The sequence below is a fragment of the Ovis canadensis genome, chromosome 24 (assembly GCF_042477335.2).
Source record: "Ovis canadensis isolate MfBH-ARS-UI-01 breed Bighorn chromosome 24, ARS-UI_OviCan_v2, whole genome shotgun sequence".
Classification (NCBI taxonomy): domain Eukaryota; kingdom Metazoa; phylum Chordata; class Mammalia; order Artiodactyla; family Bovidae; genus Ovis; species Ovis canadensis.
In genome coordinates, this window is record NC_091268.1 from 4,138,253 (window position 1) to 4,164,407 (window position 26,155).

A 26,155-nucleotide genomic window follows, 5' to 3' on the forward strand; every position below is an offset into this window, starting at 1 on the left:
GATTAGCCTCGAGAACCCTCAGCCGAAATGTGCCTCATCTCGCCTGGAGGGCAAAACCTCCTGGATTTTCTCGAGTTGCGGCAGGTGCTCTCGACGTACGACGGGGACCTCAGGGACCCGCTCTGGTGGCCTCAGGAAAGGCCAGTCCCCATGCGAGTTCCTCGGGGGCCTCTCGGGATTCCTCTCCCGTCGATGCCGGGGCCTAAGACCTTGTGTGGAGTCGGGGCCGGAACCTGAGGATTCCTCTCCAGTGCTGACATGGATCTTGGGGTACTTCTGGAGTCTCCCCAGGGGAGTCAGTCCTCGTCTCGAATGCGGGCATGCACTTGCGCTTTCCTCCAGAGCGGTAGCAGCAGTGTCACGCAGTCCGCTGCGTGGATCAAAGGATCTATGGTTTTCCCTCGAGTCTTTCCCACGAGGCTTTCCCACGAGGCTTTCCCACAGGGCTGTCCCACGTGCACACGTGGTGGGAGTCGATCCTCGGCTTGAACGTCAAGGCAGTGCAGGGAAAACAGGTTCCTCTGGAATGGACTGACACATCTGGGGGACTCTTGGAATGGTGGCACGACCCTGGAGTTCCTCTCGCCTTTCCTGTGGAGAACGCCTCCTCTTGAGATGCGACGGGAACGCCAGGAATTCTTTCCCTACGAAACAGGGAAAGGATCCCTCATCTCGAGCTAGGAGGCGGAAACGGGGCTCCCCTGGATGTGTGCGGGACCCCACGTGCTTCCTCTCGAGTGGAGACGGGTATGTCGGGGAACTTCTTGAGTTGCAGCAAGGGTGTGAAGGCCCCTTTGGAAGTTCCAGTGGTTAGACATGATTAGCCTCGAGAAGCCTCAGCGGAAATGGGCCTCATCTCGCCTGGAGGGCAAAACCTCCTGGATTTTCTCGAGTTGTGGCAGGTGCTCTCGACTTACGACGGGGACTTCAGGGACCCGCTCTGGTGGCCTCAGGAAAGGCCAGTCCCCATGCGAGTTCCTCGGGGGCCTCTCGGGATTCCTCTCCCGTTGATGCCGGGGCCTAAGACCTTGTGTGGAGTCGGGGCCGGAACCTGAGGATTCCTCTCCAGTGCTGACATGGATCTTGGGGTACTTCTGGAGTCTCCCCAGGGGAGTCAGTCCTCGTCTCGAATGCGGGCATGCACTTGCGCTTTCCTCCAGAGCGGTAGCAGCAGTGTCACGCAGTCCACCGCGTGGATCAAAGGATCTATGCTTTTCCCTCGAGTCTTTCCCACGAGGCTTTCCCACGAGGCTTTCCCACAGGGCTGTCCCACGTGCACACGTGGTGGGAGTCGATCCTCGGCTTGAACGTCAAGGCAGTGCAGGGAAAACAGGTTCCTCTGGAATGGACTGACACATCTGGGGGACTCTTGGAATGGTGGCACGACCCTGGAGTTCCTCTCGCCTTTCCTGTTGAGAGCGCCTCCTCTTGAGATGCGACGGGAACGCCGGGAATTCTTTCCCTACGAAACAGGGAAAGGATCCCTTATCTCGAGCTAGGAGGCGGAAACGGGGATTCCCTGGATGTGTGCGGGACCCCACGTGCTTCCTCTCCAGTGGAGACGGGTATGTCGGGGAACTTCTTGAGTTGCAGCAAGGGTGTGAAGGACCCTTAGGAAGTTCCAGTGGTTAGATGTGATTAGCCTAGATAAGCCTAGCGGAAATGGGCCTCATCTCGCCTGGAGGGCAAAACCTCCTGGATTTTCTCGAGTTGCGGCAGGTGCTCTCGACTTACGACGGGGTCCTCGGGGACCCGCTTTGGTGGCCTCAGGAAAGGCCAGTCCCCATGCGAGTTCCTCGGGGGCCTCTCGGGATTCCTCTCCCGTCGATGCCGGGGCCTAAGACCTTGTGTGGAGTCGGGGCCGGAACCTTAGGATTCCTCTCCAGTGCTGACATGGATCTTGGGGTACTTCTGGAGTCTCCCCAGGGGAGTCAGTCCTCATCTCGAATGCGGGCATGCCCTTGCGCTTTCCTCGAGAGCTGTAGCAGCAGTGTTACGCTGTCGGCCGCGTGGATCAAAGGATCTATGGTTTTCCCTCGAGTCTTTCCCACGAGGCTTTCCCACGAGGCTTTCCCACAGGGCTGTCCCACGTGTACACGTCGTGGGAGTCGATCCTCGGCTTGAACGTCAAGGCAGTGCAGGGAAAACAGGTCCCTCTGGAATGGACTGACACATCTGGGGGACTCTTGGAATGGTGGCACGACCCTGGAGTTCCTCTCGCCTTTCCTGTCGAGAGCGCCTCCTCTTGAGATGCGATGGGAACGCCGGGAATTCTTTCCCTACGAAACAGGGAAAGGATCCCTCATCTCGAGCTAGGAGGCGGAAACGGGGCTCCCCTGGATGTGTGCGGGACCCTCGTGCTTCCTCTCGAGTGGAGACGGGTATGTCGGGGAACTTCTTCAGTTACAGCAAGGGTGAGAAGGACCCTTTGCAAGTTCCAGTGGTTAGACGTGATTAGCCTCGAGAAGCCTCAGCGGAAATGGGCCTCATCGCGCCTGGAGGGCAAAACCTCCTGGATGTTCTCGAGTTGCGGCAGGTGCTCTCGACTTACGACGGGGACCTCAGGGACCCGCTCTGGTGGCCTCAGGAAAGGCCAGTCCCCATGCGAGTTCCTCGGGGGCCTCTCGGGATTCCTCTCCCGTCGATGCCGGGGCCTAAGACCTTGTGTGGAGTCGGGGCCGGAACCTGAGGATTCCTCTCCAGTGCTGACATGGATCTTGGGGTACTTCTGGAGTCTCCCCAGGGGAGTCAGTCCTCGTCTCGAATGCGGGCATGCACTTGGGCTTTCCTCCAGAGCGGAAGCAGCAGTGTCACGCAGTCCGTCGCGTGGATCAAAGGATCTATGGTTTTCCCTCGAGTCTTTCCCACGAGGCTTTCCCACGAGGCTTTCCCACAGGGCTGTCCCACGTGCACACGTGGTGGGAGTCGATCCTCGGCTTGAACGTCAAGGCAGTGCAGGTAAAACAGGTTCCTCTGGAATGGACTGACACATCTGGGGGACTCTTGGAATGGTGGCACGACCCTGGAGTTCCTCTCCCCTTTCCTGTGGAGAGCGCCTCCTCTTGAGATGCGACGGGAACGCCGGGAATTCTTTCCCTACGAAACAGGGAAAGGATCCGTCATCTCGAGCTAGGAGGCAGAAACGGGGCTCCCCTGGATGTGTGCGGGACCCCACGTGCTTCCTCTCTAGTGGAGACGGGTATGCCGCGGAACTGCTTGAGTTGCAGCAAGGGTGTGAAGGACCCTTTGGAAGTTCCAGTGGTCAGATGTGATTAGCCTCGAGAAGCCTCAGCAGAAATGGGCCTCATCTTCCCTGGAGGGCAAAACCTCCTGGATTTTCTCGAGTTGCGGCAGGTGCTCTCGACTTACGACGGGAACCTCAGGGACCCGCTCTGGTGGCCTCAGGAAAGGTCCGTCCCCATGCGAGTTCCTCGGGGGCCTTTCGGGATTCCTCTCCCGTCGATGCCGGGGCCTAAGACCTTGTGTGGAGTCGGGGCCGGAACCTGAGGATTCCTCTTCAGTGCTGACATGGATCTTGGGGTACTTCTGGAGTCTCCCCAGGGGAGTCAGTCCTCGTCTCGAATGCGCTCATGCACTTACGCTTTCCTCCAGAGCGGTAGCAGCAGTGTCACGCAGTCCGCCGCGTGGATCAAAGGATCTATGGTTTTCCCTCGTGTCTTTCACACGAGGCTTTCCCACGAGGCTTTCCCACAGGGCTGTCCCACGTGCACACGTGGTGGGAGTCGATCCTCGGCTTGAACGTCAAGGCAGTGCAGGGAAAACAGGTTCCTCTGGAATGGACTGACACATCTGGGGGACTCTTGGAATGGTGGCACGACCCTGGAGTTCCTCTCGCCTTTCCTGTGGAGAGCGCCTCCTCTTGAGATGCGACGGGAACGCCGGGAATTCTTTCCCTACGAAACAGGGAAAGGATCCCTCATCTCGAGCTAGGAGGCGGAAACGGGGCTCCCCTGGATGTGTGAGGGACCCCACGTGCTTCCTCTCGAGTGGAGACGGGTATGTCGGGGAACTTCTTGAGTTGCAGCAAGGGTGTGAAGGACCCTTTGGAAGTTCCAGTGGTTAGACGTGATTAGCCTCGAGAACCCTCAACCGAAATGTGCCTCATCTCGCCTGGAGGGCAAAACCTCCTGGATTTTCTCGAGTTGCGGCAGGTGCTCTCGACGTACGACGGGGACCTCAGGGACCCGCTCTGGTGGCCTCAGGAAAGGCCAGTCCCCATGCGAGTTCCTCGGGGGCCTCTCGGGATTCCTCTCCCGTCGATGCCGGGGCCTAAGACCTTGTGTGGAGTCGGGGCCGGAACCTGAGGATTCCTCTCCAGTGCTGACATGGATCTTGGGGTACTTCTGGAGTCTCCCCAGGGGAGTCAGTCCTCGTCTCGAATGCGGGCATGCACTTGCGCTTTCCTCCAGAGCGGTAGCAGCAGTGTCACGCAGTCCGCTGCGTGGATCAAAGGATCTATGGTTTTCCCTCGAGTCTTTCCCACGAGGCTTTCCCACGAGGCTTTCCCACAGGGCTGTCCCACGTGCACACGTGGTGGGAGTCGATCCTCGGCTTGAACGTCAAGGCAGTGCAGGGAAAACAGGTTCCTCTGGAATGGACTGACACATCTGGGGGACTCTTGGAATGGTGGCACGACCCTGGAGTTCCTCTCGCCTTTCCTGTGGAGAACGCCTCCTCTTGAGATGCGACGGGAACGCCAGGAATTCTTTCCCTACGAAACAGGGAAAGGATCCCTCATCTCGAGCTAGGAGGCGGAAACGGGGCTCCCCTGGATGTGTGCGGGACCCCACGTGCTTCCTCTCGAGTGGAGACGGGTATGTCGGGGAACTTCTTGAGTTGCAGCAAGGGTGTGAAGGCCCCTTTGGAAGTTCCAGTGGTTAGACATGATTAGCCTCGAGAAGCCTCAGCGGAAATGGGCCTCATCTCGCCTGGAGGGCAAAACCTCCTGGATTTTCTCGAGTTGCGGCAGGTGCTCTCGACTTACGACGGGGACTTCAGGGACCCGCTCTGGTGGCCTCAGGAAAGGCCAGTCCCCATGCGAGTTCCTCGGGGGCCTCTCGGGATTCCTCTCCCGTTGATGCCGGGGCCTAAGACCTTGTGTGGAGTCGGGGCCGGAACCTGAGGATTCCTCTCCAGTGCTGACATGGATCTTGGGGTACTTCTGGAGTCTCCCCAGGGGAGTCAGTCCTCGTCTCGAATGCGGGCATGCACTTGCGCTTTCCTCCAGAGCGGTAGCAGCAGTGTCACGCAGTCCACCGCGTGGATCAAAGGATCTATGCTTTTCCCTCGAGTCTTTCCCACGAGGCTTTCCCACGAGGCTTTCCCACAGGGCTGTCCCACGTGCACACGTGGTGGGAGTCGATCCTCGGCTTGAACGTCAAGGCAGTGCAGGGAAAACAGGTTCCTCTGGAATGGACTGACACATCTGGGGGACTCTTGGAATGGTGGCACGACCCTGGAGTTCCTCTCGCCTTTCCTGTTGAGAGCGCCTCCTCTTGAGATGCGACGGGAACGCCGGGAATTCTTTCCCTACGAAACAGGGAAAGGATCCCTCATCTCGAGCTAGGAGGCGGAAACGGGGATTCCCTGGATGTGTGCGGGACCCCACGTGCTTCCTCTCCAGTGGAGACGGGTATGTCGGGGAACTTCTTGAGTTGCAGCAAGGGTGTGAAGGACCCTTAGGAAGTTCCAGTGGTTAGATGTGATTAGCCTCGAGAAGCCTCAGCGGAAATGGGCCTCATCTCGCCTGGAGGGCAAAACCTCCTGGATTTTCTCGAGTTGCGGCAGGTGCTCTCGACTTACGACGGGGACCTCAGGGACCCGCTCTGGTGGCCTCAGGAAAGGCCAGTCCCCATGCGAGTTCCTCGGGGGCCTCTCGGGATTCCTCTCACGTCGATGCCGGGGACTAAGACCTTGTGTGGAGTCGCGGCCGGAACCTGAGGATTCCTCTCCAGTGCTGACATGGATCTTGGGGTACTTCTGGAGTCTCCCCAGGGTAGTCAGTCCTCGTCTCGAATGCGGGCATGCACTTGCGCTTTCCTCCAGAGCGGTAGCAGCAGTGTCACGCAGTCCGCCGCGTGGATCAAAGGATCTATGGTTTTCCCTCGAGTCTTTCCCACGAGGCTTTCCCACGAGGCTTTCCCACAGGGCTGTCCCACGTGCACACGTGGTGGGAGTCGATCCTCGGCTTGAACGTCAAGGCAGTGCAGGGAAAACAGGTTCCTCTGTAATGGACTGACACATCTGGGGGTCTCTTGGAATGGTGGCACGACTCTGGAGTTCCTCTTCCCTTTCCAGTGGAGAGCGCCTCCTCTTGAGATGCGACGGGAACGCCGGGAATTCTTTCCCTACGAAACAGGGAAAGGATCCCTCATCTCGAACTAGGAGGCGGAAACGGGGCTCCCCTGGATGTGTACGGGACCCCACGTGCTTCCTCTCGAGTGGAGACGGGTATGCCGCGGAACTGCTTGAGTTGCAGCAAGGGTGTGAAGGACCCTTTGGAAGTTCCAGTGGTTAGATGTGATTAGCCTCGATAAGCCTCAGCGGAAATGGGCCTCATCTCGCCTGGAGGGCAAAACCTACTTGATTTTCTCGAGTTGCGGCAGGTGCTCTCGACTTACCACGGGGACCTCGGGGACCCGCTCTGGTGGCCTCAGGAAAGGCCAGTCCCCATGCGAGTTCCTCGGGGGCCTCTCGGGATTCCTCTCCCGTCGATGCCGGGGCCTAATACCTTGTGTGGGGTTGGGGCCGGAACCTGAGGATTCCTCTCCAGTGCTGACATGGATCTTGGGGTACTTCTGGAGTCTCCCCAGGGGAGTCAGTCCTCGTCTCGAATGCGGGCATGCACTTGCGCTTTCCTCCAGAGCGGTAGCAGCAGTGTCACGCAGTCCGCCGCGTGGATCAAAGGATCTATGGTTTTCCCTCGAGTCTTTCCCACGAGGCTTTCCCACGAGGCTTTCCCACAGGGCTGTCCCACGTGCACACGTGGTGGGAGTCGATCCTCGGCTTGAACGTCAAGGCAGTGCAGGGAAAACAGGTTCCTCTGGAATGGACTGACACATCTGGGGGACTCTTGGAATGGTGGCACGACCCTGGAGTTCCTCTCGCCTTTCCTGTGGAGAGCGCCTCCTCTTGAGATGCGACGGGAACGCCGGGAATTCTTCCCCTACGAAACAGGGAAAGGATCCCTCATCTCGAGCTAGGAGGCGGAAACGGGGCTCCCCTGGATGTGTGCGGGACCCCACGTGCTTCCTCTCGAGTGGAGACGGGTATGTCGGGGAACTTCTTGAGTTGCAGCAAGGGTGTGAAGGACCCTTTGGAAGTTCCAGTGGTTAGACGTGATTAGACTCGAGAAGCCTCAGCGGAAATGTGCCTCATCCCGCCTGGAGGGCAAAACCTCCTGGATTTTCTCGAGTTGCGGCAGGTGCTCTTGACTTACTATGGGGACCTCAGGGACCCGCTCTGGTGGCCTCAGGAAAGGCCAGTCCCCATGCGAGTTCCTCGGGGGCCTCTCGGGATTCCTCTCCCGTCGATGCCGGGCCTAAGACCTTGTGTGGAGTCGGGGCCGGAACCTGAGGATTCCTCTCCAGTGCTGACATGGATCTTGGGGTACTTCTGGAGTCTCCCCAGGGGAGTCAGTCCTCGTCTCGAATGCGGGCATGCACTTGCTCTTTCCTCCAGAGCGGTAGCAGCAGTGTCACGCAGTCCGCCGCGTGGATCAAAGGATCTATGGTTTTCCCTCGAGTCTTTCCCACGAGGCTTTCCCACAGGGCTGTCCCACGTGCACACGTGGTGGGAGTCGATCCTCGGCTTGAACGTCAAGGCAGTGCAGGGAAAACAGGTTCCTCTGGAATGGACTGACACATCTGGGGGACTCTTGGAATGGTGGCACGACCCTGGAGTTCCTCTCGCCTTTCCTGTGGAGAGCGCCTCCTCTTGAGATGCGACGGGAACGCCGGGAATTCTTTCCCTACGAAACAGGGAAAGGATCCCTCATCTCGAGCTAGGAGGCGGAAACGGGGCTCCCCTGGATGTGTGAGGGACCCCACGTGCTTCCTCTCGAGTGGAGACGGGTATGTCGGGGAACTTCTTGAGTTGCAGCAAGGGTGTGAAGGCCCCTTTGGAAGTTCCAGTGGTTCGACGTGATTAGCCTCGAGAAGCCTCAGCGGAAATGTGCCTCATCTCGCCTGGAGGGCAAAACCTCCTGGATTTTCTCGAGTTGCGGCAGGTGCTCTCGACTTACGACGGGGACCTCAGGGACCCGCTCTGGTGGCCTCAGGAAAGGCCAGTCCCCATGCGAGTTCCTCGGGGGCCTCTCGGGATTCCTCTCCCGTCGATGCCGGGGCCTAAGACCTTGTGTGGAGTCGGGGCCGGAACCTGAGGATTCCTCTCCAGTGCTGACATGGATCTTGGGGTACTTCTGGAGTCTCCCCAGGGGAGTCAGTCCTCGTCTCGAATGCGGGCATGCACTTGCGCTTTCCTCCAGAGCGGTAGCAGCAGTGTCACGCAGTCCGCCGCGTGGATCAAAGGATCTATGGTTTTCCCTCGAGTCTTTCCCACGAGGCTTTCCCACGAGGCTTTCCCACAGGGCTGTCCCACGTGCACACGTGGTGGGAGTCGATCCTCGGCTTGAACGTCAAGGCAGTGCAGGGAAAACAGGTTCCTCTGGAATGGACTGACACATCTGGGGGACTCTTGGAATGGTGGCACGACCCTGGAGTTCCTCTCGCCTTTCCTGTGGAGAGCGCCTCCTCTTGAGATGCGACGGGAACGCCGGGAATTCTTTCCCTACGAAACAGGGAAAGGATCCCTCATCTCGAGCTAGGAGGCGGAAACGGGGCTCCCCTGGATGTGTGAGGGACCCCACGTGCTTCCTCTCGAGTGGAGACGGGTATGTCGGGGAACTTCTTGAGTTGCAGCAAGGGTGTGAAGGCCCCTTTGGAAGTTCCAGTGGTTCGACGTGATTAGCCTCGAGAAGCCTCAGCGGAAATGGGCCTCATCTCGCCTGGAGGGCAAAACCTCCTGGATTTTCTCGAGTTGCGGCAGGTGCTCTCGACTTACGACGGGGACCTCAGGGACCCGCTCTGGTGGCCTCAGGAAAGGCCAGTCCCCATGCGAGTTCCTCGGGGGCCTCTCGGGATTCCTCTCCCGTCGATGCCGGGGCCTAAGACCTTGTGTGGAGTCGGGGCCGGAACCTGAGGATTCCTCTCCAGTGCTGACATGGATCTTGGGGTACTTCTGGAGTCTCCCCAGGGGAGTCAGTCCTCGTCTCGAATGCGGGCATGCACTTGCGCTTTCCTCCAGAGCGGTAGCAGCAGTGTCACGCAGTCCGCCGCGTGGATCAAAGGATCTATGGTTTTCCCTCGAGTCTTTCCCACGAGGCTTTCCCACGAGGCTTTCCCACAGGGCTGTCCCACGTGCACACGTGGTGGGAGTCGATCCTCGGCTTGAACGTCAAGGCAGTGCAGGGAAAACAGGTTCCTCTGGAATGGACTGACACATCTGGGGGACTCTTGGAATGGTGGCACGACCCTGGAGTTCCTCTCGCCTTTCCTGTGGAGAACGCCTCCTCTTGAGATGCGACGGGAACGCCAGGAATTCTTTCCCTACGAAACAGGGAAAGGATCCCTCATCTCGAGCTAGGAGGCGGAAACGGGGCTCCCCTGGATGTGTGCGGGACCCCACGTGCTTCCTCTCGAGTGGAGACGGGTATGTCGGGGAACTTCTTGAGTTGCAGCAAGGGTGTGAAGGCCCCTTTGGAAGTTCCAGTGGTTAGACATGATTAGCCTCGAGAAGCCTCAGCGGAAATGGGCCTCATCTCGCCTGGAGGGCAAAACCTCCTGGATTTTCTCGAGTTGCGGCAGGTGCTCTCGACTTACGACGGGGACTTCAGGGACCCGCTCTGGTGGCCTCAGGAAAGGCCAGTCCCCATGCGAGTTCCTCGGGGGCCTCTCGGGATTCCTCTCCCGTTGATGCCGGGGCCTAAGACCTTGTGTGGAGTCGGGGCCGGAACCTGAGGATTCCTCTCCAGTGCTGACATGGATCTTGGGGTACTTCTGGAGTCTCCCCAGGGGAGTCAGTCCTCGTCTCGAATGCGGGCATGCACTTGCGCTTTCCTCCAGAGCGGTAGCAGCAGTGTCACGCAGTCCACCGCGTGGATCAAAGGATCTATGCTTTTCCCTCGAGTCTTTCCCACGAGGCTTTCCCACGAGGCTTTCCCACAGGGCTGTCCCACGTGCACACGTGGTGGGAGTCGATCCTCGGCTTGAACGTCAAGGCAGTGCAGGGAAAACAGGTTCCTCTGGAATGGACTGACACATCTGGGGGACTCTTGGAATGGTGGCACGACCCTGGAGTTCCTCTCGCCTTTCCTGTGGAGAGCGCCTCCTCTTGAGATGCGACGGGAACGCCGGGAATTCTTTCCCTACGAAACAGGGAAAGGATCCCTCATCTCGAGCTAGGAGGCGGAAACGGGGATTCCCTGGATGTGTGCGGGACCCCACGTGCTTCCTCTCCAGTGGAGACGGGTATGTCGGGGAACTTCTTGAGTTGCAGCAAGGGTGTGAAGGACCCTTAGGAAGTTCCAGTGGTTAGATGTGATTAGCCTCGAGAAGCCTCAGCGGAAATGGGCCTCATCTCTCCTGGAGGGCAAAACCTCCTGGATTTTCTCGAGTTGCGGCAGGTGCTCTCGACTTACGACGGGGACCTCAGGGACCCGCTCTGGTGGCCTCAGGAAAGGCCAGTCCCCATGCGAGTTCCTCGGGGGCCTCTCGGGATTCCTCTCACGTCGATGCCGGGGACTAAGACCTTGTGTGGAGTCGCGGCCGGAACCTGAGGATTCCTCTCCAGTGCTGACATGGATCTTGGGGTACTTCTGGAGTCTCCCCAGGGGAGTCAGTCCTCGTCTCGAATGCGGGCATGCACTTGGGCTTTCCTCCAGAGCGGTAGCAGCAGTGTCACGCAGTCCGCCGCGTGGATCAAAGGATCTATGGTTTTCCCTCGAGTCTTTCCCAAGAGGCTTTCCCACGAGGATTTCCCACAGGGCTGTCCCACGTGCACACGTGCTGGGAGTCGATCTTCGGCTTGAACGTCAAGGCAGTGCAGGGAAAACAGGTTCCTCTGGAATGGACTGACACATCTGGGGGACTCTTGGAATGGTGGCAAGACCCTGGAGTTCCTCTCGCCTTTCCTGTGGAGAGCGCCTCCTCTTGAGATGAGACGGGAACGCCGGGAATTCTTTCCCTACGAAACAGGGAAAGGATCCCTCATCTCGAGCTAGGAGGCGGAAACGGGCTCCTCTGGATGTGTGCGGGACACCATGTGCTTCCTCTCGAGTGGAGACGGGTATGTCGGAGAACTTCTTGAGTTGCAGCAAGGGTGTGAAGGCCCCTTTGGAAGTTCCAGTGGTTCGACGTGATTAGCCTCGAGAAGCCTCAGCGGAAATGTGCCTCATCTCGCCTGGAGGGCAAAACCTCCTGGATTTTCTCGAGTTGCGGCAGGTGCTCTCGACTTACGACGGGGACCTCAGGGACCCGCTCTTGTGGCCTCAGGAAAGGCCAGTCCCCATGCGAGTTCCTCGGGGGCCTCTCGGGATTCCTCTCCCGTCGATGCCGGGGCCTAGAACCTTGTGTGGAGTCGGGGCCGGAACCTGAGGCTTCCTCTCCAGTGCTGACATGGATCTTGGGGTACTTCTGGAGTCTCCCCAGGGGAGTCAGTCCTCGTCTCGAATGCGGGCATGCACTTGCGCTTTCCTCCAGGGCGGTAGGAGCAGTGTCACACAGTCCGCCGCGTGGATCAAAGGATCTATGGTTTTCCCTCGAGTCTTTCCCTCGAGGCTTTCCCACGAGGCTTTCCCTCAGGGCTGTCCCACGTGCACACGTGGTGGGAGTCGATCCTCGGCTTGAACGTCAAGGCAGTGCAGGGAAAACAGGTTCCTCTGTAATGGACTGACACATCTGGGGGACTCTTGGAATGGTGGCACGACCCTGGAGGTCCTCTCGCCTTTCCTGTGGAGAGCGCCTCCTCTTGAGATGCGACGGGAACGCCGGGAATTCTTTCCCTACGAAACAGGGAAAGGATCCCTCATCTCGAGCTAGGAGGCGGAAACGGGGCTCCCCTGGATGTGTGCGGGACCCCACGTGCTTCCTCTCGAGTGGAGACGGGTATGTCGGGGAACTTCTTGAGTTGCAGCAAGGGTGTGAAGGACCCTTTGGAAGTTCCAGTGGTTAGACGTGATTAGCTTCGAGAAGCCTCAGCGGAAATGGGCCTCATCTCGCCTGGAGGGAAAAACCTCCTGGATTTTCTCGAGTTGCGGCAGGTGCTCTCGACTTACGACGGGGACCTCAGGGACCCGCTCTGGTGGCCTCAGGAAAGGCCAGTCCCCATGGGAGTTCCTCGGGGGCCTCTCGGGATTCCTATCCCGTCGATGCCGGGGCCTAAGACCTTGTGTGTAGTCGGGGCCGGAACCTGAGGCTTCCTCTCCAGTGCTGACATGGATCTTGGGGTACTTCTGGAGTCTCCCCAGGGGAGTCAGTCCTCGTCTCGAATGCGGGCATGCACTTGGGCTTTCCTCCAGAGCGGTAGCAGCAGTGTCACGCAGTCCGCCGCCTGGATCAAAGGATCTATGGTTTTCCCTCGAGTCTTTCCCACGAGGCTTTCCCACGAGGCTTTCCCACAGGGCTGTCCCACGTGCACACGTGGTGGGAGTCGATCCTCGGCTTGAACGTCAAGGCAGTGCAGGGAAAACAGGTTCCTCTGGAATGGACTGACACATCTGGGGGACTCTTGGAATGGTGGCACGACCCTGGAGTTCCTCTCCCCTTTCCTGTGGAGAGCGCCTCCTCTTGAGATGCGACGGGAACGCCGGGAATTCTTTCCCTACAAAACAGGGAAAGCATCCCTCATCTCGAGCTTGGAGGCGGAAACGGGGCTCCCCTGGATGTGTGCGGGACCCCACGTGCTTCCTCTCGAGTGGAGACGGGTATGTCGGGGAACTTCTTGAGTTGCAGCAAGGGTGTGAAGGACCCTTTGGAAGTTCCAGTGGTTAGACGTGATTAGCTTCGAGAAGCCTCAGCGGAAATGGGCCTCATCTCGCCTGGAGGGCAAAACCTACTTGATTTTCTCGAGTTGCGGCAGGTGCTCTCGACTTACCACGGGGACCTCGGGGACCCGCTCTGGTGGCCTCAGGAAAGGCCAGTCCCCATGCGAGTTCCTCGGGGGCCTCTCGGGATTCCTCTCCCGTCGATGCCGGGGCCTAAGACCTTGTGTGGAGTCGGGGCCGGAACCTGAGGATTCCTCTCCAATGCTGACATGGATCTTGGGGTACTTCTGGAGTCTCCTCAGGGGAGTCAGTCCTCGTCTCGAATGCGGGCATGCACTTGCGCTTTCCTCCAGAGCGGTAGCAGCAGTGTCACGCAATCCGCCGCGTGAATCAAAGGATCTATGGTTTTCCCTCGAGTCTTTCCCACGAGGCTTTCCCACGAGGCTTTCCCACAGGGCTGTCCCACGTGCACACGTGGTGGGAGTCGATCCTCAGATTGAACGTCAAGGCAGTGCAGGGAAAACGGGTTCCTCTGGAATGGACTGACACATCTGGGGGACTCTTGGAATGGTGGCACGACCCTGGAGTTCCTCTCGCCTTTCCTGTTGAGAGCGCCTCCTCTTGAGATGCGACGGGAACGCCGGGAATTCTTTCCCTACGAAACAGGGAAAGGATCCCTCATCTCGAGCTAGGAGGCGGAAACGGGGCTCCCCTGGATGTGTGCGGGACCCTCGTGCTTCCTCTCGAGTGGAGACGGGTATGTCGGGGAACTTCTTGAGTTGCAGCAAGCGTGAGAAGGACCCTTTGGATGTTCCAGTGGTTAGACATGATTAGCCTCGAGAAGCCTCAGCGGAAATGTGCCTCATCTCGCCTGGAGGGCAAAACCTCCTGGATTTTCTCGAGTTGCGGCAGGTGCTCTCGACTTACGACGGGGACCTCAGGGACCCGCTCTGGTGGCCTCAGGAAAGGCCAGTCCCCATGCGAGTTCCTCGGGGGCCTCTCGGGATTCCTCTCCCGTCGATGCCGGGGCCTAAGACCTTGTGTGGAGTCGGGGCCGGAACCTGAGGATTCCTCTCCAGTGCTGACATGGATCTTGGGGTACTTCTGGAGTCTCCCCAGGGGAGTCAGTCCTCGTCTCGAATGCGGGCATGCACTTGCGCTTTCCTCCAGAGCGGTAGCAGCAGTGTCACGCAGTCCACCGCGTGGATCAAAGGATCTATGGTTTTCCCTCGAGTCTTTCCCACGAGGCTTTCCCACGAGGCTTTCCCACAGGGCTGCCCCACGTGCACACGTGGTGGGAGTCGATCCTCGGCTTGAAGGTCAATGCAGTGCAGGGAAAACAGGTTCCTCTGGAATGGACTGACACATCTGGGGGACTCTTGGAATGGTGGCACGACCCTGGAGTTCCTCTCCCCTTTCCTGTGGAGAGCGCCTCCTCTTGAGATGCGACGGGAACGCCGGGAATTCTTTCCCTACGAAAGAGGGAAAGGATCCCTCATCTCGAGCTAGGATGCGGAAACGGGGCTCCCCTGGATGTGTGCGGGACCCCACGTACTTCCTCTCGAGTGCAGACGGGTATGTCGGGGACCTTCTTGAGTTGCAGCAAGGGTGTGAAGGACCCTTTGGAAGTTCCAGTGGTTAGATGTGATTAGCCTCGAGAAGCCTCAGCGGAAATGGGCCTCATCTCGCCTGGAGGGCAAAACCTCCTGGATTTTCTCGAGTTGCGGCAGGTGCTCTCGACTTACGACGGGGACCTCAGGGACCCGCTCTGGTGGCCTCAGGAAAGGCCAGTCCCCATGCGAGTTCCTCGGGGGCCTCTCGGGATTCCTCTCCCGTCGATGCCGGGGCTTAAAACCTTGTGTGGAGTCGGGGCCGGAACCTGAGGATTCCTCTCCAGTGCTGACATAGATCTTGGGGTACTTCTGGAGTCTCCCCAGGGGAGTCAGTCCTCGTCTCGAATGCGGGCATGCACTTGCGCTTTCTTCCAGAGCGGTAGCAGCAGTGTCACGCATTCCGCCGCGTGGATCAAAGGATCTATGGTTTTCCCTCGAGTCTTTCCCACGAGGCTTTCCCACGAGGCTTTCCCACAGGGCTGTCCCACGTGCACACGTGGTGGGAGTCGATCCTCGGCTTGAACGTCAAGGCAGTGCAGGGAAAACAGGTTCCTCTGGAATGGACTGACACATCTGGGGGACTCTTGGAATGGTGGCACGACCCTGGAGTTCCTCTCGCCCTTCCTGTGGAGAGCGCCTCCTCTTGAGATGCGACGGGAACGCCGGGAATTCTTCCCCTACGAAACAGGGAAAGGATCCCTCATCTCGAGCTAGGAGGCGGAAACGGGGCTCCCCTGGATGTGTGCGGGACCCCACGTACTTCCTCTCGAGTGCAGACGGGTATGTCGGGGAACTTCTTGAGTTGCAGCAAGGGTGTGAAGGACCCTTTGGAAGTTCCAGTGGTTAGACGTGATTGGCCTCGAGAAGCCTCAGAGGAAATGGGCCTCATCTCGCCTGGAGGGCAAAACCTCCTGGATTTTTTCTAGTTGCGGCAGGTGCTCTCGACTTACGACGCGGACGACAGGGACCCGCTCTGGTGGCCTCAGGAAAGGCCAGTCCCCATTCGAGTTCCTCGGGGGCCTCTCGGAATTCCTCTCCCGTCGATGCCGGGGCCTAAGACCTTGTGTGGAGTCGGGGCCGGAACCTGAGGATTCCTCTCCAGTGCTGACATGGATCTTGGGGTACTTCTGGGGTCTCCCCAGGGGAGTCAGTCCTCGTCTCGAATGCGGGCATGCACTTGGGCTTTCCTCCAGAGCGGTAGCAGCAGTGTCACGCAGTCCGCCGCGTGGATCAAAGGATCTATGGTTTTCCCTCGAGTATTTCCCACGAGGCTTTCCCACGAGGCTTTCCCACAGGGCTGTCCCACGTGCACACGTGGTGGGAGTCGATCCTCGGCTTGAACGTCAAGGCAGTGCAGGGAAAACAGGTTCCTCTGTAATGGACTGACACATCTGGGGGTCTCTTGGAATGGTGGCACGACTCTGGAGTTCCTCTTCCCTTTCCTGTGGAGAGCGCCTCCTCTTGAGATGCGACGGGAACGCCGGGAATTCTTTCCGTACGAAACAGGGAAAGGATCCCTCATCTCGAACTAGGAGGCGGAAACGGGGCTCCCCTGGATGTGTGCGGGACCCCACGTGCTTCCTCTCGAGTGGAGACGGGTATGCCGCGGAACTGCTTGAGTTGCAGCAAGGGTGTGAAGGACCCTTTGGAAGTTCCAGTGGTTAGATGTGATTAGCCTCGATAAGCCTAGCGGAAATGGGCCTCATCTCGCCTGGAGGGCAAAACCTCCTGGATTTTCTCGAGTTGCGGCAGGTGCTCTCGACTTACGACGGGGTCCTCGGGGACCCGCTCTGGTGGCCTCAGGAAAGGCCAGTCCCCATGCGAGTTCCTCGGGGGCCTCTCGGGATTCCTCTCCCGTCGATGCCGGGGCCTAAGACCTTGTGTGGAGTCGGGGCCGGAACCTGAGGATTCCTCTCCAGTGCTGACATGGATCTTGGGGTACTTCTGGAGTTTCCCCAGGGGAGTCAGTCCTCGTCTCGAATGCGGGCATGCACTTGCGCTTTCCTCCAGAGCGGTAGCAGCAGTGTCACGCAGTCCGCCGCGTGGATCAAAGGATCTATGGTTTTCCCTCGAGTCTTTCCCACGAGGCTTTCCCACGAGGCTTTCCCACAGGGCTGTCCCACGTGCACAGGTGTTGGGAGTAGATCCTCGGCTTGAACGTCAAGGCAGTGCAGGGAAAACAGGTTCCTCTGGAATGGACTGACACATCTGGGGGACTCTTGGAATGGTGGCACGACCCTGGAGTTCCTCTCGCCTTTCCTGTGGAGAGCGCCTCCACTTGAGATGCGACGGGAACGCCGGGAATTCTTTCCCTACGAAACAGGGAAAGGATCCCTCATCTCGAGCTAGGAGGCGGAAACGGGGCTCCCCTGGATGTGTGCGGGACCCTCGTGCTTCCTCTAGAGTGGCGACGGGTATGTCCGGGAACTTCTTGAGTTGCAGCAAGGGTGAGAAGGACCCTTTGGATGTTCCAGTGGTTAGATGTGTTTAGCCTCGAGAAGCCTCAGCGGAAATGGGCCTCATCTCGCCTGGAGGGCAAAACCTCCTGGATTTTCTCGAGTTGCGGCAGGTGCTCTCGACTTACGACGGGGACCTCAGGGACCCGCTCTGGGGGCCTCAGGAAAGGCCAGTCCCCATGCGAGTTCCTCGGGGGCCTCTCGGGATTCCTCTCCCGGCGATGCCGGGGCCTAAGACCTTGCGTGGAGTCGGGGCCGGAACATGAGGATTCCTCTCCAGTGCTGACAAGGATCTTGGGGTACTTCTGGAGTCTCCCCAGAGGAGTCAGTCCTCATCTCGAATGCGGGCATGCACTTGCGCTTTCCTCCAGAGCGGTAGCAGCAGTGTCACTCAATCCGCCGCGTAGATCAAAGGATCTATGGTTTTCCCTCGAGTCTTTCCCACGAGGCTTTCCCACGAGGCTTTCCCACAGGGCTGTCCCACGTGCACACGTGGTGGGAGTCGATCCTCGGCATGAACGTCAAGGCAGTGCAGGGAAAACAGGTTCCTCTGGAATGGACTGACACATCTGGGGGACTCTTGGAATGGTGGCACGACCCTGGAGTTCCTCTCGCCTTTCCTGTGGAGAACGTCTCCTCTTGAGATGCGACGGGAACGCCAGGAATTCTTTCCCAACGAAACAGGGAAATGATCCCTCATCTCGAGCTAGGAGGCGGAAACGGGGCTCCCCTGGATGTGTGCGGGACCCCACGTACTTCCTCTCGAGTGCAGACGGGTATGTCGGGGAACTTCTTGAGTTGCAGCAAGGGTGTGAAGGACCCTTTGGAAGTTCCAGTGGTTAGACATGATTAGCCTCGAGAAGCCTCAGCGGAAATGTGCCTCATCTCGCCTGGAGGGCAAAACCTCCTGGATTTTCTCGAGTTGCGGCAGGTGCTCTCGACTTACGACGGGGACCTCAGGGACCCGCTCTGGTGGCCTCAGGAAAGGCCAGTCCCCATTCGAGTTCCTCGGGGGCCTCTCGGGATTCCTCTCCCGTCGATGCCGGGGCCTAAGACCTTGTGTGGAGTCGGGGCCGGAACCTGAGGATTCCTCTCCAGTGCTGACATGGATCTTGGGGTACTTCTGGAGTCTCCCCAGGGGAGTCAGTCCTCGTCTCGAATGCGGGCATGCACTTGCGCTTTCCTCCAGAGCGGTAGCAGCAGTGTCACGCAGTCCACCGCGTGGATCAAAGGATCTATGGTTTTCCCTCGAGTCTTTCCCACGAGGCTTTCCCACGAGGCTTTCCCACAGGGCTGTCCCACGTGCACACGTGGTGGGAGTCGATCCTCGGCTTGAAGGTCAATGCAGTGCAGGGAAAACAGGTTCCTCTGGAATGGACTGACACATCTGGGGGACTCTTGGAATGGTGGCACGACCCTGGAGTTCCTCTCGCCTTTCCTGTGGAGAGCGCCTCCTCTTGAGATGCGACGGGAACGCCAGGAATCTTTCCCTACGAAACAGGGAAAGGATCCGTCATCTCGAGCTAGGAGGCAGAAACGGGGCTCCCCTGGATGTGTGCGGGACCCCACGTGCTTCCTCTCGAGTGGAGACGGGTATGTCGGGGAACTTCTTGAGTTGCAGCAAGGGTGTGAAGGACCCTTTGGAAGTTCCAGTGGTTAGACGTGATTGGCCTCGAGAAGCCTCAGCGGAAATGGGCCTCATCTCGCCTGGAGGGCAAAACCTCCTGGATTTTTTCTAGTTGCGGCAGGTGCTCTCGACTTACGACGCGGACGACAGGGACCCGCTCTGGTGGCCTCAGGAAAGGCCAGTCCCCATTCGAGTTCCTCGGGGGCCTCTCGGAATTCCTCTCCCGTCGATGCCGGGGCCTAAGACCTTGTGTGGAGTCGGGGCCGGAACCTGAGGATTCCTCTCCAGTGCTGACATGGATCTTGGGGTACTTCTGGAGTCTCCCCAGGGGAGTCAGTCCTCGTCTCGAATGCGGGCATGCACTTGGGCTTTCCTCCAGAGCGGTAGCAGCAGTGTGACGCAGTCCGCCGCGTGGATCAAAGGATCTATGGTTTTCCCTCGAGTCTTTCCCACGAGGCTTTCCCACGAGGCTTTCCCACAGGGCTGTCCCACGTGCACACGTGGTGGGAGTCGATCCTCGGCTTGAACGTCAAGGCAGTGCAGGGAAAACAGGTTCCTCTGTAATGGACTGACACATCTGGGGGTCTCTTGGAATGGTGGCACGACTCTGGAGTTCCTCTTCCCTTTCCTGTGGAGAGCGCCTCCTCTTGAGATGCGACGGGAACGCCGGGAATTCTTTCCCTACGAAACAGGGAAAGGATCCCTCATCTCGAACTAGGAGGCGGAAACGGGGCTCCCCTGGATGTGTGCGGGACCCCACGTGCTTCCTCTCGAGTGGAGACGGGTATGCCGCGGAACTGCTTGAGTTGCAGCAAGGGTGTGAAGGACCCTTTGGAAGTTCCAGTGGTTAGATGTGATTAGCCTCGATAAGCCTAGCGGAAATGGGCCTCATCTCGCCTGGAGGGCAAAACCTCCTGGATTTTCTCGAGTTGCGGCAGGTGCTCTCGACTTACGACGGGGTCCTCGGGGACCCGCTCTGGTGGCCTCAGGAAAGGCCAGTCCCCATGCGAGTTCCTCGGGGGCCTCTCGGGATTCCTCTCCCGTCGATGCCGGGGACTAAGACCTTGTGTGGAGTCGCGGCCGGAACCTGAGGATTCCTCTCCAGTGCTGACATGGATCTTGGGGTACTTCTGGAGTCTCCCCAGGGGAGTCAGTCCTCGTCTCGAATGCGGGCATGCACTTGGGCTTTCCTCCAGAGCGGTAGCAGCAGTGTCACGCAGTCCGCCGCGTGGATCAAAGGATCTATGGTTTTCCCTCGAGTCTTTCCCACGAGGCTTTCCCACGAGGCTTTCCCACAGGGCTGTCCCACGTGCACACGTGGTGGGAGTCGATCCTCGGCTTGAACGTCAAGGCAGTGCAGGGAAAACAGGTTCCTCTGGAATGGACAGACACATCTGGGGGACTCTTGGAATGGTGGCACGACCCTGGAGTTCCTCTCGCCTTTCCTATGGAGAGCGCCTCCTCTTGAGATGCGACGGGATCGCCGGGAATTCTTTCCCTACGAAACAGGGAAAGGATCCCTCATCTCGAGCTAGGAGGCGGAAACGGGGCTCCCCTGGATGTGTACGGAACCCCACGTGCTTCCTCTCGAGTGGAGACGGGTATGTCGGGGAACTTCTTGAGTTGCAGCAAGGGTGTGAAGGACCCTTTGGAAGTTCCAGTGGTTAGATGTTATTAGCCTCGAGAAGCCTCAGCGGAAATGTGCCTCATCTCGCCTGGAGGGCAAAACCTCCTGGATTTTCTCGAGTTGCGGCAGGTGCTCTCGACTTACGACGGGGACCTCAGGGACCCGCTCTGGTGGCCTCAGGAAAGGCCAGTCCCCATGCGAGTTCCTCGGGGGCCTCTCGGGATTCCTCTCCCGTCGATGCTGGGGCCTAAAACCTTGTGTGGAGTCGGGTCCGGAACCTGAGGATTCCTCTCCAGTGCTGACATGGATCTTGGGGTACTCCTGGAGTCTCCCCAGGGGAGTCAGTCCTCGTCTCGAATGCGGGCATGCACTTGCGCTTTCCTCCAGAGCGGTAGCAGCAGTGTCACGCATTCCGCCGCGTGGATCAAAGGATCTATGGTTTTCCCTCGAGTCTTTCCCACGAGGCTTTCCCACGAGGCTTTCCCACAGGGCTGTCCCACGTGCACACGTGGTGGGAGTCGATCCTCGGCTTGAACGTCAAGGCAGTGCAGGGAAAACAGGTTCCTCTGGAATGGACTGACACATCTGGGGGACTCTTGGAATGGTGGCACGACCCTGGAGTTCCTCTCGCCTTTCCTATGGAGAGCGCCTCCTCTTGAGATGCGACGGGAACGCCGGGAATTCTTTCCCTACGAAACAGGGAAAGGATCCCTCATCTCGAGCTAGGAGGCGGAAACGGGGCTCCCCTGGATGTGTGCGGGACCCCACGTGCTTCCTCTCGAGTGGAGACGGGTATGTCGGGGAACTTCTTGAGTTGCAGCAAGGGTGTGAAGGACCCTTTGGAAGTTCCAGTGGTTAGACGTGATTAGCCTCGAGAAGCCTCAGCGGAAATGGGCCTCATGTCGCCTGGAGGGCAAAACCTCCTGGATTTTCTCGAGTTGCGGCAGGTGCTCTCGACTTACGAAGGGGACCTCTGGGACCCGCTCTGGTGGCCTCAGGAAAGGCCAGTCCCCATGCGACTTCCTCGGGGGCCTCTCGGGATAACTCTCCCGTCGATGCCGGGGCCTAAGACCTTGTGTGGAGTCGGGGCCGGAACCTGAGGATTCCTCTCCAGTGCTGACATGGATCTTGGGGTACTTCTGGAGTCTCCCCAGGGGAGTCAGTCCTCGTCTCGAATGCGGGCATGCACTTGCGGTTACCTCCAGAGCGGTAGCAGCAGTGTCACGCAGTCCACCGCGTGTATCAAAGGATCTATGGTTTTCCCTCGAGTCTTTCACACGAGGCTTTCCCACGAGGCTTTCCCGCAGGGCTGTCCCACGTGCACACGTGGTGGGAGTCGATCCTCGGCTTGAACGTCAAGGCAGTGCAGGGAAAACAGGTTCCTCTGGAATGGACTGACACATCTCGGGGACTCTTGGAATGCTGGCACGACCTTGGAGTTCCTCTCCCCTTTCCTGTGGAGAGCGCCTCCTCTTGAGATGCGACGGGAACGCCGGGAATTCTTTCCCTTCGAAACAGGGAAAGGATCCCTCATCTCGAGCTAGGAGGCGGAAACGGGGCTCCCCTGGATGTGTGCGGGACCCCACGTGCTTCCTCTCGAGTGGAGACGGGTATGTCGGGGAACTTCTTGAGTTGCAGCAAGGGTGTGAAGGACCCTTAGGAAGTTCCAGTGGTTAGATGTGATTAGCCTCGAGAAGCCTCAGCGGAAATGGGCCTCATCTCGCCTGGAGGGCAAAACCTCCTGGATTTTCTCGAGTTGCGGCAGGTGCTCTCGACTTACGACGGGAACCTCAGGGACCCGTTCTGGTGGCCTCAGGAAAGGCCCGTCCCCATGCGAGTTCCTCGGGGGCCTTTCGGGATTCCTCTCCCGTCGATGCCGGGGCCTAAGACCTTGTGTGGAGTCGGGGCCGGAACCTGAGGATTCCTCTCCAGTGCTGACATGGATCTTGGGGTACTTCTGGAGTCTCCCCAGGGGAGTCAGTCCTCGTCTCGAATGCGGGCATGCACTTGGGCTTTCCTCCAGAGCGGAAGCAGCAGTGTCACGCAGTCCACCGCGTGGATCAAAGGATCTATGGTTTTCCCTCGAGTCTTTCCCACGAGGCTTTCCCACGAGGCTTTCCCACAGGGCTGTCCCACGTGCACACGTGGTGGGAGTCGATCCTCGGCTTGAACGTCAAGGCAGTGCAGGGAAAACAGGTTCCTCTAGAATGGACTGACACATCTGGGGGACTCTTGGAATGGTGGCACGACCCTGGAGTTCCTCTCCCCTTTCCTGCGGAGAGCGCCTCCTCTTGAGATGCGACGGGAACGCCGGGAATTCTTTCCCTACGAAACAGGGAAAGGATCCCTCATCTCGAGCTAGGAGGCGGAAACGGGGCTCCCCTGGATGTGTGCGGGACCCCACGTGCTTCCTCTCGAGTGGAGACGGGTATGTCGGGGAACTTCTTGAGTTGCAGCAAGGGTGTGAAGGACCCTTTGGAAGTTCCAGTGGTCAGATGTGATTAGACTCGAGAAGCCTCAGCGGAAATGGGCCTCATCTCCCCTGGAGGGCAAAACCTCCTGGATTTTCTCGAGTTGCGGCAGGTGCTCTCGACTTACGACGGGAACCTCAGGGACCCGCTCTGGTGGCCTCAGGAAAGGCCCGTCCCCATGCGAGTTCCTCGGGGGCCTTTCGGGATTCCTCTCCCGTCGATGCCGGGGCTTAAGACCTTGTGTGGAGTCGGGGCCGGAACCTGAGGATTCCTCTCCAGTGCTGACATGGATCTTGGGGTACTTCTGGAGTCTCCCCAGGGGAGTCAGTCCTCGTCTCGAATGCGGGCATGCACTTGCGCTTTCCTCCAGAGCGGTAGCAGCAGTGTCACGCAGTCCGCCGCGTGGATCAAAGGATCTATGGTTTTCCCTCGTGTCTTTCCCACGAGGCTTTCCCATGAGGCTTTCCCACAGGGCTGTCCCACGTGCACACGTGGTGGGAGTCGATCCTCGGCTTGAACGTCAAGGCAGTGCAGGGAAAACAGGTTCCTCTGGAATGGACTGACACATCTGGGGGACTCTTGGAATGGTGGCACGACCCTGGAGTTCCTCTCGCCTTTCCTGTGGAGAGCGCCTCCTCTTGAGATGCGACGGGAACGCCGGGAATTCTTTCCCTACGAAACAGGGAAAGGATCCCTCATCTCGAGCTAGGAGGCGGAAACGGGGCTCCCCTGGATGTGTGCGGGACCCCACGTGCTTCCTCTCGAGTGGAGACGGGTATGTCGGGGAACTTCTTGAGTTGCAGCAAGGGTGTGAAGGACCCTTTGGAAGTTCCAGTGGTTAGACGTGATTAGCTTCGAGAAGCCTCAGCGGAAATGGGCCTCATCTCGCCTGGAGGGCAAAACCTCCTGGATTTTCTCGAGTTGCGGCAGGTGCTCTCGACTTACGACGGGGACCTCAGGGACCCGCTCTGGTGGCCTCAGGAAAGGCCAGTCCCGATGCGAGTTCCTCGGGGGCCTCTCGGGATTCCTCTCCCGTCGATGCCGGGGCCTAAGACCTTGTGTGTAGTCGGGGCCGGAACCTGAGGCTTCCTCTCCAGTGCTGACATGGATCTTGGGGTACTTCTGGAGTCTCCCCAGGGGAGTCAGTCCTCGTCTCGAATGCGGGCATGCATTTGGGCTTTCCTCCAGAGCGGTAGCAGCAGTGTCACGCAGTCCGCCGCGTGGATCAAAGGATCTATGGTTTTCCCTCGAGTCTTTCCCACGAGGCTTTCCCACGAGGCTTTCCCACAGGGCTGTCCCACGTGCACACGTGGTGGGAGTCGATCCTCGGCTTGAACGTCAAGGCAGTGCAGGGAAAACAGGTTCCTCTGGAATGGACTGACACATCTGGGGGACTCTTGGAATGGTGGCACGACCCTGGAGTTCCTCTCCCCTTTCCTGTGGAGAGCGCCTCCTCTTGAGATGCGACGGGAACGCCGGGAATTCTTTCCCTACAAAACAGGGAAAGCATCCCTCATCTCGAGCTTGGAGGCGGAAACGGTTCTCCCCTGGATGTGTGCGGGACCCCACGTGCTTCCTCTCGAGTGGAGACGGGTATGTCGGGGAACTTCTTGAGTTGCAGCAAGGGTGTGAAGGACCCTTTGGAAGTTCCAGTGGTTAGACGTGATTAGCCTCGAGAAGCCTCAGCGTAAATGGGCCTCATCTCGCCTGGAGGGCAAAACCTCCTGGATTTTCTCGAGTTGCGGCAGGTGCTCTCGACTTACGACGGGGACCTCAGGGACCCGCTCTGGTGGCCTCAGGAAAGGCCAGTCCCCATGCGAGTTCCTCGGGGGCCTCTCGGGATTCCTCTCCCGTCGATGCCGGGGCCTAAGACCTTGTGTGGAGTCGGGGCCGGAACCTGAGGATTCCTCTCCAATGCTGACATGGATCTTGGGGTACTTCTGGAGTCTCCTCAGGGGAGTCAGTCCTCGTCTCGAATGCGGGCATGCACTTGCGCTTTCCTCCAGAGCGGTAGCAGCAGTGTCACGCAATCCGCCGCGTGAATCAAAGGATCTATGGTTTTCCCTCGAGTCTTTCCCACGAGGCTTTCCCACGAGGCTTTCCCACAGGGCTGTCCCACGTGCACACGTGGTGGGAGTCGATCCTCAGATTGAACGTCAAGGCAGTGCAGGGAAAACAGGTTCCTCTGGAATGGACTGACACATCTGGGGGACTCTTGGAATGGTGGCACGACCCTGGAGTTCCTCTCGCCTTTCCTGTTGAGAGCGCCTCTTCTTGAGATGCGACGGGAACGCCGGGAATTCTTTCCCTACGAAACAGGGAAAGGATCCCTCATCTCGAGCTACGAGGCGGAAACGGGGCTCCCCTGGATGTGTGCGGGACCCTCGTGCTTCCTCTCGAGTGGAGACGGGTATGTCGGGGAACTTCTTGAGTTGCAGCAAGCGTGAAAAGGACCCTTTGGATGTTCCAGGGGTTAGATGTGATTAGCCTCGAGAAGCCTCAGCGGAAATGGGCCTCATCTCGCCTGGAGGGCAAAACCTCCTGGATTTTCTCGAGTTGCGGCAGGTGCTCTCGACTTACGACGGGGACCTCAGGGACCCCCTCTGGTGGCCTCAGGAAAGGCCAGTCCCCATGCGAGTTCCTCGGGGGCCTCTCAGGATTCCTCTCCCGTCGATGCCGGGGCCTAAGACCTTGTGTGGAATCGGGGCCGGAACCTGAGGATTCCTCTCCAGGGCTGACGTGGATCTTGGGGTACTTCTGGAGTCTCCCCAGGGGCGTCAGTCCTCGTCTCGAATGCGGGCATGCACTTGCGCTTTCCCCCAGGGGGGAAGCAGCAGTGTCACGCAGTCCGCCGCGTGGATCAAAGGATCTATGGTTTTCCCTCGAGTCTTTCCCACGAGGCTTTCCCACGAGGCTTTCCCACAGGGCTGTCCCACGTGCACACGTGGTGGGAGTCGATCCTCGGCTTGAACGTCAAGGCAGTGCAGGGAAAACAGGTTCCTCTGGAATGGACTGACACATCTGGGGGACTCTTGGAATGGTGGCACGACCCTTGAGTTCCTCTCGCCTTTCCTGTGGAGAGCGCCTTCTCTTGAGATGCGACGGGAACGCCGGGAATTCTTTCCCTACGAAGCAGGGAAAGGATCCCTCATCTCGAGCTAGGAGGCGGAAACGGGGCTCCCCTGGATGTGTGCGGGACCCCACGTGCTTCCTCTCGAGTGGAGACGGGTATGTCGGGGAACTTCTTGAGTTGCAGCAAGGGTGTGAAGGACCCTTTGGAAGTTCCAGTGGTTAGACGTGA